Raw genomic sequence first — 16,246 nt, 5'->3', positions numbered from 1 at the left:
GTAACCTGAGCAGTAAAATATTAGGGATTATTGAGCAAAAGGGAGGTGGAGCATGTTCTGTTTGCATGGAGGGATAAGAGGATGGTTTGTGCTCCTGGAGCAGCCTCCTGACATCTGACACACCGTTTTGTTTGTCTCTTTCCCCCTCAACAGAATACATTTACTTGATTAACCTCACCAAAAGTCTTGAAAATGATCAAACAGCAAAGCAACAGAGGAATAAAACATTCCTCTTCACGCCTGTGGGTGAGCTCCAGCTCCTGAGGCAGGCATTTGCCAGTCTGCAGGGAGATGAACACCCGTGAGGAGCAGAGGCAGCAGCTGCATCCTGCTCATTCACACCTTCCTCAGCAGTGAAAACTTGGAGCTGAGGTCCAGGGCACACAGCTGAGGAAAAGTCTCTGCCTCGGTGTGATTTGGTGGATTTATTTGCAAATGCCTTCACAGAGTCGATCAGGTACAGAATAAGCTCTGATTTTTCAAAACCACTTAATGGATTTCAGTATCCACTTGACATTAATAACAATTAATGACCTGTGCACACACATCTCCTTAACAGCTTTGACAAAATTAGGAGCAGTGTAGCAGCATATTTCAAAAGGTTGCAGGGGAAAATATATTTGCATAGAGAACTTTGCAGTATAGGGAAAAATCCAAAATCTACAGGAAAAGCATGGTGTAATTCCTGCTTAAGTGTTTTCAATTTGCTACTGTGTGTATAGCAAAAGAGAATTGCAACACTTTTCCTTGGTAAGTTTAATGTTGTTTCCTTCAATGAGGGTAAATAAATTTGCTTTAAATTCCCCAGGGTTTTAAAAACTGCTTATTAGGTATGCAGTGATAGATGAAAAAATTGTTGGCTTATTTTTTTTTCTAAAAAGATATTAAAATAACTTATTCTCAATATAGCTAAGTAATAATCCAAATGCAGCGAGGTGAGGAAATCTGAATCTCTTGGGAGCTTCTAAACTTGAGCAAAAAAATTAAAAATACCAGACCCACCAAACTGAGATCTTTGTATACTGCAAGTAGAGGCAGAGCCAGGAGCTGAAGCCAGCTGGGAGGCGTAAATGCAGCAATTCTGATTTTCTCCAGCTACCTGGGCTTAAATCTGGGCTGCTGTTTACTTTTTAGATTGACTTTGTCTTTCTGTAGCTTCTGGCAGAAAGTTACACACAAAGTCTGTGACAAATGCAGGATGTGTGAACTTCTGCTTCTGAATTCACTTAATCCCAAAGGATTTCTCTGCTGTTTACTCACCTAGTTAGGGGCTGTAAATCCAGTTGCACCTAAAAAATTTGGGCTACAGAAGATGAAGTAGAAAGCAGTGTGGCAATTTACACAACCCCAACATGGAGCTGCTTGCTCATGTCACCAGAGTGCTGTGTCCCTGCACCTGAGCACGGTTCAGGCCAGAACTAACCAAAGTCAAGGGGGAAAAAGCAAGGTTTTATTTTTCCTTCTGGTTGACAAAATTGTTCCAGGCCATCCAAGAATATCTGTGTGCAGTTAAATGATGATTTTGTCCTTTCTCTCTGGAAAACTTACCTTTGCAGGTATTAATTCAAGAAAACTTGTCTCCTGATGAAAGAACTTTATTTCTATTCTGAAAAGGCCAACTCTGCCAGGTTTTAAGCACAGAAGTTCGTTGATTTTATTAAAACCCTGAGGCAAGAAAGCTCATCTAAAATACTGGGCACTGACAGGGACTCTGCCCCCACCGAGCGTGGCTGGCTGGGGCCCTGGCTCTGGGCACCAGAGGGACATGGGAGGGCACTGGGCCCCTCACAGGGAACAGCTGCCAGGGAAGGGGCCACAGGAGATCTGTGCCAGCCATTTGTCTCTTAAAGGTTAATGGGAGATACTCCTGGACAGTCTCTGATCAAGGATACCTAAGAAAAAAAAAACAAAACAACCAAATAATAAGCTGATAAATCATTTCAAGGAGATACTGTAGCATTATGAAAAGGAGGCTTTGTCCTGCTAACCAGATATTTTCCTTAATGTCATAGTTTACAGTAGTAGAGCTGTTAGAAGAAACCTTCAACCAGAGACCAGATCTTGTCTGTCACTGTACTTTGATTGAGAAAGAGGAGCAATGTGTCATTATGACAAATATTAATTGGATTGAAAACTAACTGATAGGCCTCTAAGTGTAATTGTAAGCAGAGCACTGAACAGGCAGAGCTCCCTTCCTGCCCGATCTTGACCCCGCAGCACTTAACGTGTGATCGCTGACCTGTGAGAAAATGCCAGATCATTACTGGTGATCTGCAGCTGCACAGAAGTTGGGGCAGGTCGCCAATACCGAACCTAATCTGGATCACTTAATGAGCTCAGTTTAAATAAACAACATGTTTTTCGTGCCACCAGATGTAAAGTTGTTAGCCTAAGAATAGAGCAGCAGCTGGACGAAGGGGTGGGTGACAAAGTCATGGAAAGCAGTGACTCAGAAGAGGAATAATCAGCTGAAGATGAGCTCCTAATGAGATGCTCTGCCAAGAGGAGCTAATGCTTCCAAGAAACCACAAAGTGAGGCACCAAGGAAGACAAGAGGGGTTTTATTACCTCTGTGTGGGTTCCAGGAAGTCTTCCTTGAGGGCTGGAAAACACACCTTGGTGAGAAAACACCCAGGGAACACAGTTTACTAAGAGATAAAAGGTGAAGGGACATTTTAAATGCAGTCTCTGAGAAGGCACATGACAGATTTAACCCTAAAGGGTGGTGAGGCCCTGGAGGCTGTGCTGCTCCATCACTGGAATTGTTCAGGGCCAGGTTGGATGGGGCTTGGAGCATCCTGGGGTGGTTGAAGATGTCCCTCCCCTGGCAGGGGGTGGAATGGGGATGATCCTTAAGGTCTTTTCCAACCCAGATCATTCTGTGGCTCCATGATTTATCTGGCAGAGTGGTGTTTGGTAGCTGGACATCAATATAGGTTGCTGTGCATTTTTAGGACTGGGGAAAGCTGTCCACTGGAACAATCCACACAGAGTTTGCTGACCGTGGCAGAGTGCCTGTCACTGAAGAATCACTGGAAATACTTAATGAGATCTTTTTTTTCCAAAGGAAACACTCTGGTTTGAAGAAGCAATAATTCAGAGGAATCCGGCGGCCTTCATTAGGCAGGAATTGGGAGCAGGTTATGAGAACAGCTCCTGCTAGATTTGTTCTGGATAAATACAGAAACCCTGTGGCTGCAGGCAGGGATGAAGGGAGGGGTGAACCAGGCAGCACAACCTGCACACTGCCTTGGCTGTGCTGCCTGTGTGCTCCCAGAGAGGTGAAAAGGCTATTTTTACCTAATCTATCTCCCCTTCCCATATTCAACACTTTTTTTTGCATTATTAACGTTATCAGAGGGAATCCTGGCTGCCCTCAGCAGCACCAACCACGGGGCAATCAGCGTTTGCAAACAGCGACCAAAATGTGCCTCAGACAATTCACTGCCAAGCCTTTTGCTTTAACTCTGGCCTGTAAGAGCACCATCAGCCACTGGGAAACTTAAACTCATTACAGAGGAGAATGCAATCAAACAGCATCAGCTTTATTGCAGTCCCTTGGCATTTGGAAAGTGTTGGGTGCCCACTGGGTCTTGTTTAGAGGAAGCAAAGACTCTGGGCAGGCTTTATTGCTTCATTCATTTGTCTGGAGAAACCAGAATAGAGTTAAAATCCTTTAAGTGAAAAATTCAGGAAAGAAAAAGGAGGAAACACAGAATGGGGCTGGAGGAAGAGAGACATTTCCAAGATTTTTTCTTATTCAGTGTTGATGGTCACTTTCTTACTTACATCCAGAACAGAGTTCTGATGGTCACTTGCCCATCCTGATCTTGGGGCATGATTTCTGATGTCTCATGTGCAGTCTGAGAGTGTGTCAGTGACTGGGTACTGGTGCCTGGTTAATCCCAGGGATAGCAGGGGGCACCCGGAGTGCCTTCTGCCTCTTCTCTTTGGCAGCTGTTTCAACAGCAAATGCTAATTCCTCTCTCAATGTTTTGCTCTTTCTGGGAATTTAAAAATAACTTGCCTAATGAAGCAGTGCTGAGCAGCTCATATGTCCAGACAGATAGGAGTGAAATGCTTCAGTTCAGAAAGCAACGTCGTCCGTGGTGGCAGTGCCTTTGAACAAGTCCCCCAAGGCCCTTTTTCAAATAATCCCAGGACTGGCTGAAATTAATGCTGGAAGAAATTCAGAGAAAGGGGGGAGAATCACGTCAAAGAGGCTGAGACTTGGGAAGACATTTCTGGGTGAGCTGTAATCAGGCCCATCCTAAGACATCCCTTTAGCAGTGCCATTTAATTACTCCTTTATGGACAGGGTTTGATGTATGTGTGCTGTAGCAGGGACATCCAGAACATGAAAGAAAAACATGGCACTTACTGAAGGCTTTTCAAAGATCAGTGGAGCTCCTTGTCCCTTGTTAGAGCAACAAGAAGCTGAGCAGAGTGACAAAACTGCCTGTCCAAGGGCAGCCACCAAAGCATGAGCAGAGACAATTACAGGCTATGGCAATTTTCAGCTTCTCCCTCAAAACCACCTTGTTTTGTTACACACCTTTGATTTTCTATCTCCTGCACCTGGAGGTCGCCATCCTCATTTAAGTTTACCCTGCAATGAGCTCATCTGCCTCAACAGGACAGGACACAAGAGAACCATGAAGGGTGAGCACCCAACAGGAGCTGGAGGAATGGTTACAGAAGGAGCTGGGCATGATATGCTGCGAGGCAAAATTGCTGCAGAAAAGCAGGCATGGGGGCCTGGCTTCTTCCTTTGGGCCTAGACTGGAGTCAGAAAGTCTCTCCCTGCCCACTTGGAGCAGCCTTAGCCTCTTGCATTGATTTGCTACATTATTGCTTTCTTGATCTAAAATTAAATTATTTGCTGTTAGAATCTGAAATGTAGAGAACTCTCAGAACTTTGGGCTTGTAAGCTAAAGCTTAAAATTAAACATAGTATTTGATCTGAGACCTTGGAAAAAGCTTCCAAACTTAGGTACTAGAAGTGAGAATGTGGATTTATAGTTTAAAGCAGTCATGTTAAGTAAAAAAAAGATTAGAATTTTAGAGTACAGTACTGTAGGTTTGTGTGTTATAACATAATTGGCTAAGAAAGTTTACACTGTAGCATGAGCCCATAAGACAAAATATTTAAGGATTAGGTTAGAAACATAAATGTCCTTGTTAGCAGCGTTAATTAGTTAACAAATCCTTAAAAGGTTTTGTAATTAGAGGTCTTGTGACCTTTTGCACCATGCAGTAAAAATGTGAGCCAACCTCACCCTTCGTACCTGTGTAGAAGATAAGAAAAACAAATCACATTATCTAAAAAAATTCAGAAGTCCAATCTCTAACTCATTCAAAATTCCTTCACAATCCCCCACGATTTGCATTACCATACTACTTATCAGAGTATAAATGCTAGTCTCTCTAATATTTCAGTGATAAAACCCTATTTTTTCTGCAGCTAGATGAATGATCATTACATTCTTCAAATCAACTCTTATTTTTCTTTAATTGCTTCTGATGCCTTTGGCACTGTTGAGAGACAGGATCTGCTCTCCATCCTTGGAGGTTGCTCAGGGAACTCAGCAATGTTCTCATCTCCACAAGAGGAGGTAATTGATCCTAAAAAAATGGTAGTTTTATTTGGGGCAGAAAGGATGAGGAAAATATCCATCAGAAGAGTTTTCCATGCAGAGATTCATGGTACAACTGTGTGTTAACCCTACAAAGACTACAAGATCTGTATCATATACAGCATGTCCATTGTTTTCATGTTTTCATTGAATTGTTCTTAGAGTGCAATTCATCTTTCCCTTGAGTCCTGCATCAAATATGCCATGCTGCAAAAGGATGAAACGAAGCCAAACCACAGGGATCATGTGTTCCTTTGCTCTGTGCTCATGCCAGGGAAATGAAGGACTTCCACCACTGGGATTCAACTGCTAAAACTCAGGAGCTTCTGTCCCTCTGTACAGAATAATGAATTTCAGCACCATCCTTTAACCAAGAACGTGGCCTCTGTGATGTCCAGAGCAGTTCAGGTAATGGCACATTTCCTATTCTGTGCTGGAATCATGACCTGATTCATAACTGTAGCCGTAAAATTAAACTGGTGATGGCTCCCAGCTTGGCCACCCAGCCACTGTTCTCCTTAAGCAACACAAGTCTCCACCTCAGCACGTCCCCTGTAGGGTTGCAGACTTCACACACTTGGCAATAACAGAGAGATCTGCACCTTTCTGTTCTCAAATCCCAGCCCTAGTGTCAAACAGCCTTGGCCAGAGCTGTGCAGTGACTGTCTCACTCACACCAGGAGCTGCATGGAGCTCTTGGATTCAGTAACAAGAGTGACTTTTCAGCTCCTGCTTTCCATCATCTTGGTATCATAACCCCAGCAGAGACTGGAAGCATCACAGAGGGGTCCTGCCAGGCACCCACCTTGGACCAGAGCCAGGGCAGAGCAGGTGCCTCAAGCACGGATCCAGACCATGTCCTCAAGGGACTTGGGGTGATGCTAAATCCCTCTGGGCACTGCTGGACAGGTTTCCCTCACTGAACACTACACCAGGGGCTCATTGCAGCAAGAAAGATCCTAAATAGTCTCCACAGCCCATGCCAGTATTTTGCAGCATTATCTGATGGGAGATGAAGAAGGGATACATTCCTTAAAAATAATCCTCCTGGTGGTAAATAATGTGATTAAGCAGGCTGCCTAATTCTGCCCCTCAGTATTAAACTGCCCTGTTTATTCCTGGCTGCAGCTCTGCCCCTGTCCCTGCCCTGGCCCGTGTCCCCTCCTCTGCTGCAGCAGGGGCTGGTGTCACATAGCCCTGTTTTAGCAGCTGCCTGCTGTAAAAATGTGCCCTTATCTCTCAGACTGCAGTTTATGCTCAGTCTCTTTATTTCCCTTCATGTAATCATCAGACATTTCTGCGTTTTGTCGTGATAAATACCAGACTGTTGAATCTCTGGGGCTGCCAAGAAATGCATCTCAACATAGCACAAATAAAGCTGCTATTTTTTTTTTATTCCTTCCTTTAGTTTAACATTTATTCCTGCTATTGTTGTCCTTTGAAGGATAAAGAGGGCTGCATCTCACTAGCCAGTTGCTCCAAATACATTAGATTAAAGATTAAATAACACGATAACCGAAGGCTATGAAGACTATATTAATATATTATATTGAGATAGTCAAGCAAAGATGTGATAATGTGCTATTCATTATACAGGTGCGCCAGTGCTCACTACAGGATAAAATTAGATTGACTCATCTGCAGGTCATGTACCTTCTACAGCTCAGAACTGGCAGAGCTTTGCTTCTCTCTGAGCTGAGACAGGAGTGTGTCAGTCCCAGCCCTGCCTTGCACACAGAGGTGTCTGTGCTCACACCACACTGCCCAGTGCAAGCCACGAAGGATCCTGGTCACCACAGCCTTGGCATCACAGCTCAGGACATTTTTCTCATTCCCACTCTTTAAATGCCACAGGTTTCTCTTTCCCCTGCCCTCTGAGAAGAGGTGTGATGTGCATTGAGATCCTGATGCTGGGCACCTCCCTGAAGTGCTGATACTGAAAGGCAAACTCACACAAATAGTCACTGCCAGGCTGAACAGGCACCGTGGCTCTGTGTTCCCTGTTTTCCTTGATATCCACATCCCAGCTTCCAGCCACCCTCTTGAGGCACGTCTGCCACACACCTGAGCTGCAAAATGCCTCTTGCTCCTGAGAGTGTTAAGTACTTTTCTCTCAGCGAGTGGATTTGCTGTCTGGAACTGCCTTTATCGCCACTCACCCCCATTGTTATTTCCATTAAAAGGTTGGAAGCCTAATACTGCATAATCATGTAGTCTGAGATCTCAAAATGAAATCTGAGGGTAAAGAAAAAAAAGGTGCAGGTATAGGCAAGCAGCAGAAATGTGTCTTGAGCTTCTCATGGAAAACAAAGAGATACAAGATGTAAAATTCCACAGAAACTCACCTGTGTTTGTTAAAGGCATCAGTAAGAGCCCACACTGTCATTTTGGCTGCCTGGGTTATCTTCCTGGGCGACTCATCTGCAGGAAATGCTCTCAGATGGGTGCCCTGTAGGTGTGTCAGCTGGCTGGTCTCTCTGGATAACAATCACTTCCCCTTCTGCATTTTATGATGGCTCAATATATAAACTTCAAAAGAAAAATCCAGTTAGGAGCTGTGAAGCTTTGTGGTATGACACAAAAAGATAAAACCATTCTGTTGTAGCACTGTCAAGAAAATGAATTCCATTTCACCCAAAACCAGCACAGTGTCCCAGTCCTGGGATGGGGAAGGCTCTTCAGTGACAGCAAATGCTACTGGAGAAACAGAAACCCAGACACTTGTTTTGCATTCAACTTGTCAGAGCTTGATATTTTTGGAATATTTTTTTTCCCCCCGTCAATTAGATGAAATTTGTCACAGAGTTCAAAAGTTATGGAAATGGTCCAAAAGACAGGCTGGTGATGCAATGGCAGAAAAGTCTCTTTTCTTAGCAAATCAACTTAAATCCCCTAATGAGTGGAGAAATGATGCCACAGCCCATTAGTTGGTGGCCACTTACATTGCAAGGTCGCTGTCACTGATGAGAGGGAGACGATGGCTGAATCCTTCCTTTCTCATAATTAAAGCTCATGAGCTGCAGACTCATTTCTAAGGTGCTCCTTTCTATTGATCTGTAATGCCACTTTAGAGATTCTAACTAATAATATTAGATTTTCATCTGCTCAGATTTGGTCGTGGATGCTGCTTTCAGCTGAAAGAATTGAGTTAACTGCCTCTTGCCTTTTTCCTATTTATATTTTAACTGCATTGTGTGAGAATAATGTAACACCTTCATTCAGACAGAATTAGTCACTGACTTTATGTCAAAATCTTCAGCTTGTAGTAATCTCACCCACATTCAGCCAAGCAGGTAAGCACATACTGAAGTCTACAATTAAAATCCTTAATTAAATCCTTAAATTAAGCACATACTTAAATGCTTTGCTAAAGAGGGATATAATCTCCAACATGCTCAAGATAAAGTGTATGTTTAAGTGCTTTATTGAACCAGTGCTTTTGCTGCAACACAAAGTACATTTGCCAAGCAAAAGCTACTCCTAGAGGTGTAATTCCATAAAAACTGGGGGATGGGGGAGCCTGTGGGCATTTATCAACATAGACCACACAGCACCTCTCATGACAGGTCACACCTGGAGTGCTGGGAGGTGGAAGAAACCTCTGGGATGGGATGTTGCCAGTGGATCAGCTGTGCAGGAGCTGGGCTGTGCTGGGGTCAGCATGGCTGAGATTTTGGGCAGGTTTGGGCTCTTTGTTGACTTCGAGGAAGTTAAATATATTTCTAAATATATTTCTAAGTTTGAAATATTTTTAAGAGAAGCACTTATGAATACCCCAGTCAAAGAAGTTCCCATTTTTTCCCCTGTTGACTTCCTTGCATGAAGAGACACAAATTCATCCTCAATTTAAGTCATTACCTGACACCTTCTAGAGGCCTCCAGCCTGCCAGTATGTTCCAAACAATCCTGTGGAATTGCCTGCAAAATTCTGTTGCTGCTTTGGGAGGTGGTGAAGGCCACTAACCAACCCCAGAGACACTGTGGAAATGCTGGTGTCACCCAGGGCAGGTTTGTCCCCATCCAAACTCCCCCCAGAGGCAGCTGCTCCCACTGGCAGGACAGAGAAGCTGGTGATATTAAATTACATCCCAATTAAAATCTGACTCTGCCTTCACTCACAAGGAGAAGCCACTGGGCCTTGCACAGACATGGATGATGGTTCATCTAGAAGTTACAAGTGCTTTAATTACATGTGCTTTTATATAATATAAATACAGTGGATAAACACAACCCCATTTAACATGTCCTTTCTGCAGCACTGCTCTGGTGGATGAAGGCTCTGGTGGCCCAGGCAGCTGACACAGTGGGGCTGTGGCAGCACTTGAGAAAGCATGAGATTGAACAGGGTCCTCAAAATGAGTTTTTGAGCAACTTAACCCTGATTACGGAGAAAATATGCAATAATAGCTCAGAGAAACAGCAGCCTTCCAGTTTGTTCCAAGCCTCAACCAACCTGGCCTTGAACACTTCCAGGGATGGGGCAGCCACAGCTTCTCTGGACAAACAAGTGCCAGGGCCTCGCCACCCTCAGTATAAAAAATTTCTTCCCTACATTTAGTCTGAGTCTACCTTTTTTCATTTAAAACCATGCCCCAACCCCCCTGCTGAAAAGTCTCTCCCCAAGACTTGCACTAATGAGCCAGAACTATTTTCAGCCCGTGGATCACAGGATTGATCCCACATGGGACACACCTGATGGTTTTGGTGGCCGTGGGCCTGGCCCAGCCCTCTGTGTGTTTTATTTATTGGAGAGCTTCTAGTGCCAGATGAAGCTGAGCCCCTCTCAAAGCTGAGCTGCTGGTGGGATTCCCTGGACCATGGCCCCACTGCAGCCCTGCCCTGCCCTGGGCTCCTGGCACAGGATCCACACGGCCACTGGAGCATGAAATCCCTCCTGGGCCCTGTTTTACTCATCTGAAACCCCTCTGTGAGCACAGGCAGCTTGTAGAGCCAGCAGCTCTGCTTTTGGGGATTATTTCCCAGCCCCTGCCAAGGGATCCAGTTGCAGAACACAGTGTTCATGTCCTGCTTTCTGCAGCACGGCTGGGAATGACCCAGCCTGAATTAATGCCCCGCTCCTCCATTACTCCTGTCAAGTGCTAATAAAAGGAATTGTTGTTTTTAAGACAAATTTTATTCCTTTTCCACAAGAAATTGAAGAAAGTGGCATTTCAGTGCACACAGCTGCTCTTTCCCAGGAAAAGCCAGTGTGGGAGTGCCGGGACAGGGACCCTGCTGGGGACAGAGGGCTGGGAAGAGGCTCCGCTCCCTTCGGGCAAGCCTGAGCTCTGTGTAGCCGTGCTGAGGTTTCCATTTCTCAGTCAAAGCAGCCCCACTTTACCGCAGGAGTGATCCAAGCCTTTCCCCCCCTTTTCCCCACCCACAGCCGCACCTCCCTCCCTGATGTGCTTCCCACTAATGAGCATCAGCCCAATTAGGCAAGGGCCTGGAGTGCCCTGGGAGGGGGCAGCCAGACACATCCTCATCTATTGCAGCGATTTGGTTAAAGAAACGATTCCTAATATTCAATAAATGGCAGTTTTAATTTCTTCTTCATACATGATCTTAAAATGAGATTTTAAATTTTTTTATTTATTCCATAAACAATATAACAAAACTCAGCAAGTTAACAATATGACGTTTTCACCATACAGAGTCAGTCACAAATATTTAAAACCTTTGCAACAAGAACAACAAAACCCAAAATATTACAAGAATAATTTACAAGAGGATCTATAAAACAGCAAAGCGCTCACAAATTTTCCAGTTTCCTTTACACAATATCACTACACTCTTTCACAACATTTCTTTTTATTACAAAATTCCCAACAAAAGTTTAATTTTTTTCTTTGTATTTTGGTTTTTAAAACCAGAAACTCTTAAGTATACATCCTTTTATTAACACCCGAAGGTGCAAAAAAAGGGAAACCTCACACATACAAACACTTCACAGCACTTTTCTAAGAAAAATATACACTTACAAAATATTTTACAAATTGGCACACTTAAAAATATACAAGATTTTGTAGGCGTCTTAGAGTGATCCTTAAGAATTATACTTCAATTGACTCTACAGAATATTTATAAAGCTTATTCTAAAAGAAAAAAGGCAAATCATTTCCAAACATGTTAAAATTGCAGTGTAAAATGTGGAACAGAAATGGATATGTTACATTCATAAAAAGGGCCATTTAATAGTTCTTAAATGCTCAAGGGGGGGAATAAAAGTTTTCTTTAGCACCATAAAACAGGAGCAACTTCCTAGCGAGGTGCCTCTAGTTCTATGGAAGGGAACTCAAGGAGCAGTACATTCACATCTCTGGAGGCAGCAGTCGAAGCGCCCAGCCGGCGCCGGGGCAGCGGAACAGAGCAGCTCCTTGGATTTCTACCCTGCTTCCCACCGGGGGTAAGAGACAAAAGGAGTTTCACTGGTACCTTGGTTTTGTGTGTGTGTGTGGTTTAGTCTAGGTTTAAGTCTTCCCTTTGTGCTTTAAAAATGGACGTCTGTCTGTCTGTCTGTCTGTCTAGCTAGTGAAGGGTAGTGAAAAGACCGATTTGATTTCTTGTTTGCTTTTGCACCAAGTGTTTAAAGGCTCAGTAAACGTGTCTGGCAACCCAAGCATCCTGCGAGATGGAGGGAATCCTCCTGCTTCAGATCCCAATTCCCTTAGATGGCTGTTACTCCACTGTCATTAGTGTCACTTGTTTACCTGAGAAACAGATTTGAAAAGCCTTGCTTCTACCACAGACATTGTACTTGGTTTATTTTCTTTTTTTTTTCTTTTTTTTTTTTGCATTATTTCACATGCTGAAGAGATAAAGAGGCACATTCTCCAATAGATGTCAGCAGTTTGAACCATGCAACCTCCACTGGACACCCTGGGAGCTGCACAGGCAAAGTCCAACACACAGTTGAGAAAGCAAAGACCGAGGGCCTGATCCTGCACCAACCCAAGTCCACGCTCCTGATCCTCTTCCCACTTACACTGAATTCAGGGGAATTTCTCTTGGGACTTGACCTCACTGGCTGGGAAAGCACTTGGGGCACAGGAGCCCCCAGAAGTGAGCTCCCACCTAAGTGCTTTGCTAGATCGGGAGCTTAGAGAAAGAACATGGTCCAGCAGCTAAAGGATGACAATGCTTAAAACATCTTTATTTTGGTTCCTGGTTTGTTTGGCCCATAGTGCTGAAAAATTAACAGCAATCCTGATTTTTTAAAAGAGCAAACAGTGCAGCAATGGTTTCTCCAAGCAATCACCAGCCAGCCTTGGCTTCTCCTCTCCAAGCCGACCCAGCCTCAGAAAGACAGCACAGCATGGCAAGGACAGTCCTGTGGCTGCCCCTGCCCTCCTCTTGCTCCTCTTCCTCCTCCTCCCAAAATGCCTGGCTACCTCTGGTTCACAAGTCATTATTCTCAAGATGTTTTTTTTAAAAAAAATCCATCTTCCTGTGCTCAAAAAAAAAAAAAAAAAAAAACCAAAAAAAGCAGCAATGGTTTCTCCAAGCAATCACCAGCCAGCCTTGGCTTCTCCTCTCCAAGCCGACCCAGCCTCAGAAAGACAGCACAGCATGGAGGACAGTCCTGTGGCTGCCCCTGCCCTCCTCTTGCTCCTCTTCCTCCTCCTCCCAAAATGCCTGGCTACCTCTGCTTCACAAGTCATTATTCTCAAGATGTTTTTTTTTTTTAAAAATCCATCCTCCTGTGCTAAAAAAAAAAAAAAAAAAAAAAAAAGCAAGATGTAAACCTGTTAAGATGCAAAAAAAAAAAAAAAAAAAAAACCAAAAAAACCCCAAAAAAACCCAAGCAAGATGTAAACCTGTTAAGATGTATTTTGTAATAAAAACCCAGAAGGTTTTTATTGGATCCCCATCACTGATATTTTTCTATTTACAAAACCTCTAAATGCAATCGATGGCCGTGGGCTGGGTTGGCTCCTGCTGCAGGATTCCTTTCTGCAGGACATCTCTCCTATTCCTGTGCCATGGGAGACCCATGCTCCTGTGGCAGAGTGGTGACTACCACCTTGCCCTGTGGAATTCTCCTCTCAGATGGTTTTATCACCTTTGGAAGTGCCTGGTCCCTGCTTTTTAATGCCAGTGCCAATTCTAAGTCACCCAGACCATGGTGACACCATGGCTCAGCAGCACTGCTGGCACCGTCCTCCCATCCTGCCCCAGAGCAGGAGTGAAAAGAGATGAAGCAGAAAAGACATTTTAAGGAATGCTGCAGAATAAACATCTTTTGTGTGGCTTGGCTTCATCGCTCCCAAGAGTCAAGAGAGCTCCTGGAACCCAACGAGGAGATGCATGAAGAGGATGGAAGTTGTAGTGAGACTGCAAGAGGATGGGAGCCAGCACAAGAAGGGCAGGGAGCCCTGGGGGTGTGGGTGGCAGGCAGGGATAGGTGGGACCCACATCCCTGTCCTCCCACAGCTGTGAGCAGTGCCATGAAAAACAAAAATGCAATTGGAGAACAAAAGCTTGTATGGTGAGGGATGAGGCAAAGGTGGGAAGTGAAAACCTTGAGGTAGTGATAGGCAGGTGGAGATGAATCCTAGGAAAGTAAAGTGCTGGCTCCTCAAGCTGATCAGTAGGATCCCCTGGGAAACTGCCCTTGGGGATGAGGGAGCACAACAGAGCTGGCAGATCTTTCAGGATGCTTTTCATAGAAAGCAAGAACTCTCAATCCCCAGGTGTATGAAATCAGGCAAGGAAGGCAAGAGACTGGCATGGCTGAGCTGGGACCTGCTGGTCAAGCTGAAGGGGAAGAGGAGATGCACAGGCAGCAGCAGCAGGGACAGATATCCTGGAAGAGTACTGGGATACTGTCAGGTTGCTCAGGGACAGGGTGAGGAAAGCAAGATGCAGATGGAGCTGAATGTGGCAAGAGACTTGAAGAATAACAAGGGCCTCTACAGGTGTGTCAGCATGAAAAGGAAGGGTCAAAGCAGGGGTGACATAATTGGCAGACTGGTAACTATGGATGAGAAGGTTAAGGAAACCTCTCTTTCCATCTCCCATGAGCGGTGGAACCACAGGACAGGGACTGGAGGAGCAAAGTCCCTCCCACTCTAAGAGAAAATCAAGTTTGTGACCATCTGAGGAACCTGAATGAGAAACATCCGAGAGCCCAGAGGGAATTGGCTGATGAAGTTGCCAAGTCACTCTCCACAGTATCTGAAAAGTCCTGGCAGTCAGGTGAAGTCTTGGATGACTGGGAAAACTAAACCATTGAACACTGCCCTGTCAGCCTCCCCTCTGTGCCTGGGAACACCATGGACCAGACCCTCCTGAAACTCTGCGGGGGCTTATGGAGGACAGGGAGGTGACTCAGGACAGCCAGCCTTCACCAAGGGCAAGTCCTGCCTGGCCAGCCCAGTGGCCTTCTAGGATGGAGTGAGGACAGAGAAGGGTTCCAGGTGTCATTTGTCTGGACTTCTGTAAAGCCTTTCACACAGTCCCCCACAACACCTTTCTAAACTGAAGAGAGATGGATTTGAAACATGGAGTGTTCAGCAGATGAGGAACTGGTTGAACAGTCACATCCAGAGGGCAGTGCCAACAGCTCACTGTCCAGGAGAACATCAGTGGTGAGTGCTGTCCCTCAGGGGTCTGTCCTGGGACCAGCAATGTGGAGTCTCTTCACCAATGATGCAGACACTGGGATCGAGTCCCCTCAGCAGGTTTGCAGATGACACTGAACTGAGTGGTGAGGTTAACGTGCCTGAGGGACAGAGTGACATCCACAGGGACAGGGACAAGCTCAAGAAGTGGGCCTAGGGGAACCTCATAAGGTTCAACAAGGTCAAATGCCATGTGCTGCACCTGGGATGGGGAAATCCCTGGGATCCACAGGCTGGGAATGAAGGGATTTGGAACAGCCTTGCTAACAAGGACTTGAGAAAGAAATATTTTATGAGTGTGGTGAAACGCTGGCTCAGGTTGCCCAGAGAGGTGGTGGCTGTCCCCTCCCTGGAAACATTCAAGGTCAAGTCAGGCTCTGAGCAACCGGGTCTAGTAAATGTCCCTGCTTTTTGCAGGGGAGTTGGACTAGATGGCCTTCAAAGGTCCCTTCCCACCCAAATGTTCTATAAAGATCAAAAGGGAGGAGGGCAAATGGTTGGCTCAAGGCAATTTCTAAATTTTGGGGTCAAGCAGCAGAGCAATGACCTTTTCAAACACAGGGAAGAGCCAGTGCCACATATGAGGGACCCAGGCTCTTTAACATCTCCCCACCAGAGACTTTTGGAGGACATGGGATGACCACCAAAACTGTCAGCAACTGGAATGGTAGAAGGACTGAAGGAGAACAACAAGGCAGCTGGAATTTGTGATTAACACCATTCTGAAACAGCCAGCTGGGTATTCATGGATAAAACAGTTGATGTTTCATGCCTGATCTTCATGCCCTATTGCACATTCCTCAAATGCAGTAAGTATTGCTATCCCGTCCAGTACAAGGGGTTTTATTATGAGTCCCATATTCATAACATTAAGCATAAGGAGCACAGTGCAGGCCAGGTGAAATGTGCTTTCAACTGATGGTTCTGGGTCAGAAAGGAGGTCTGTGCCACATCCCAGCCCTGGGCCTGACCTGTCTTTGTAAGAGC

The sequence above is a fragment of the Passer montanus genome, unplaced genomic scaffold (assembly GCF_014805655.1).
Source record: "Passer montanus isolate IOZ18808 unplaced genomic scaffold, ASM1480565v1 scaffold76, whole genome shotgun sequence".
Classification (NCBI taxonomy): Eukaryota; Metazoa; Chordata; class Aves; order Passeriformes; family Passeridae; genus Passer; species Passer montanus.
Note: the sequence above shows the minus strand (reverse complement) of the source record.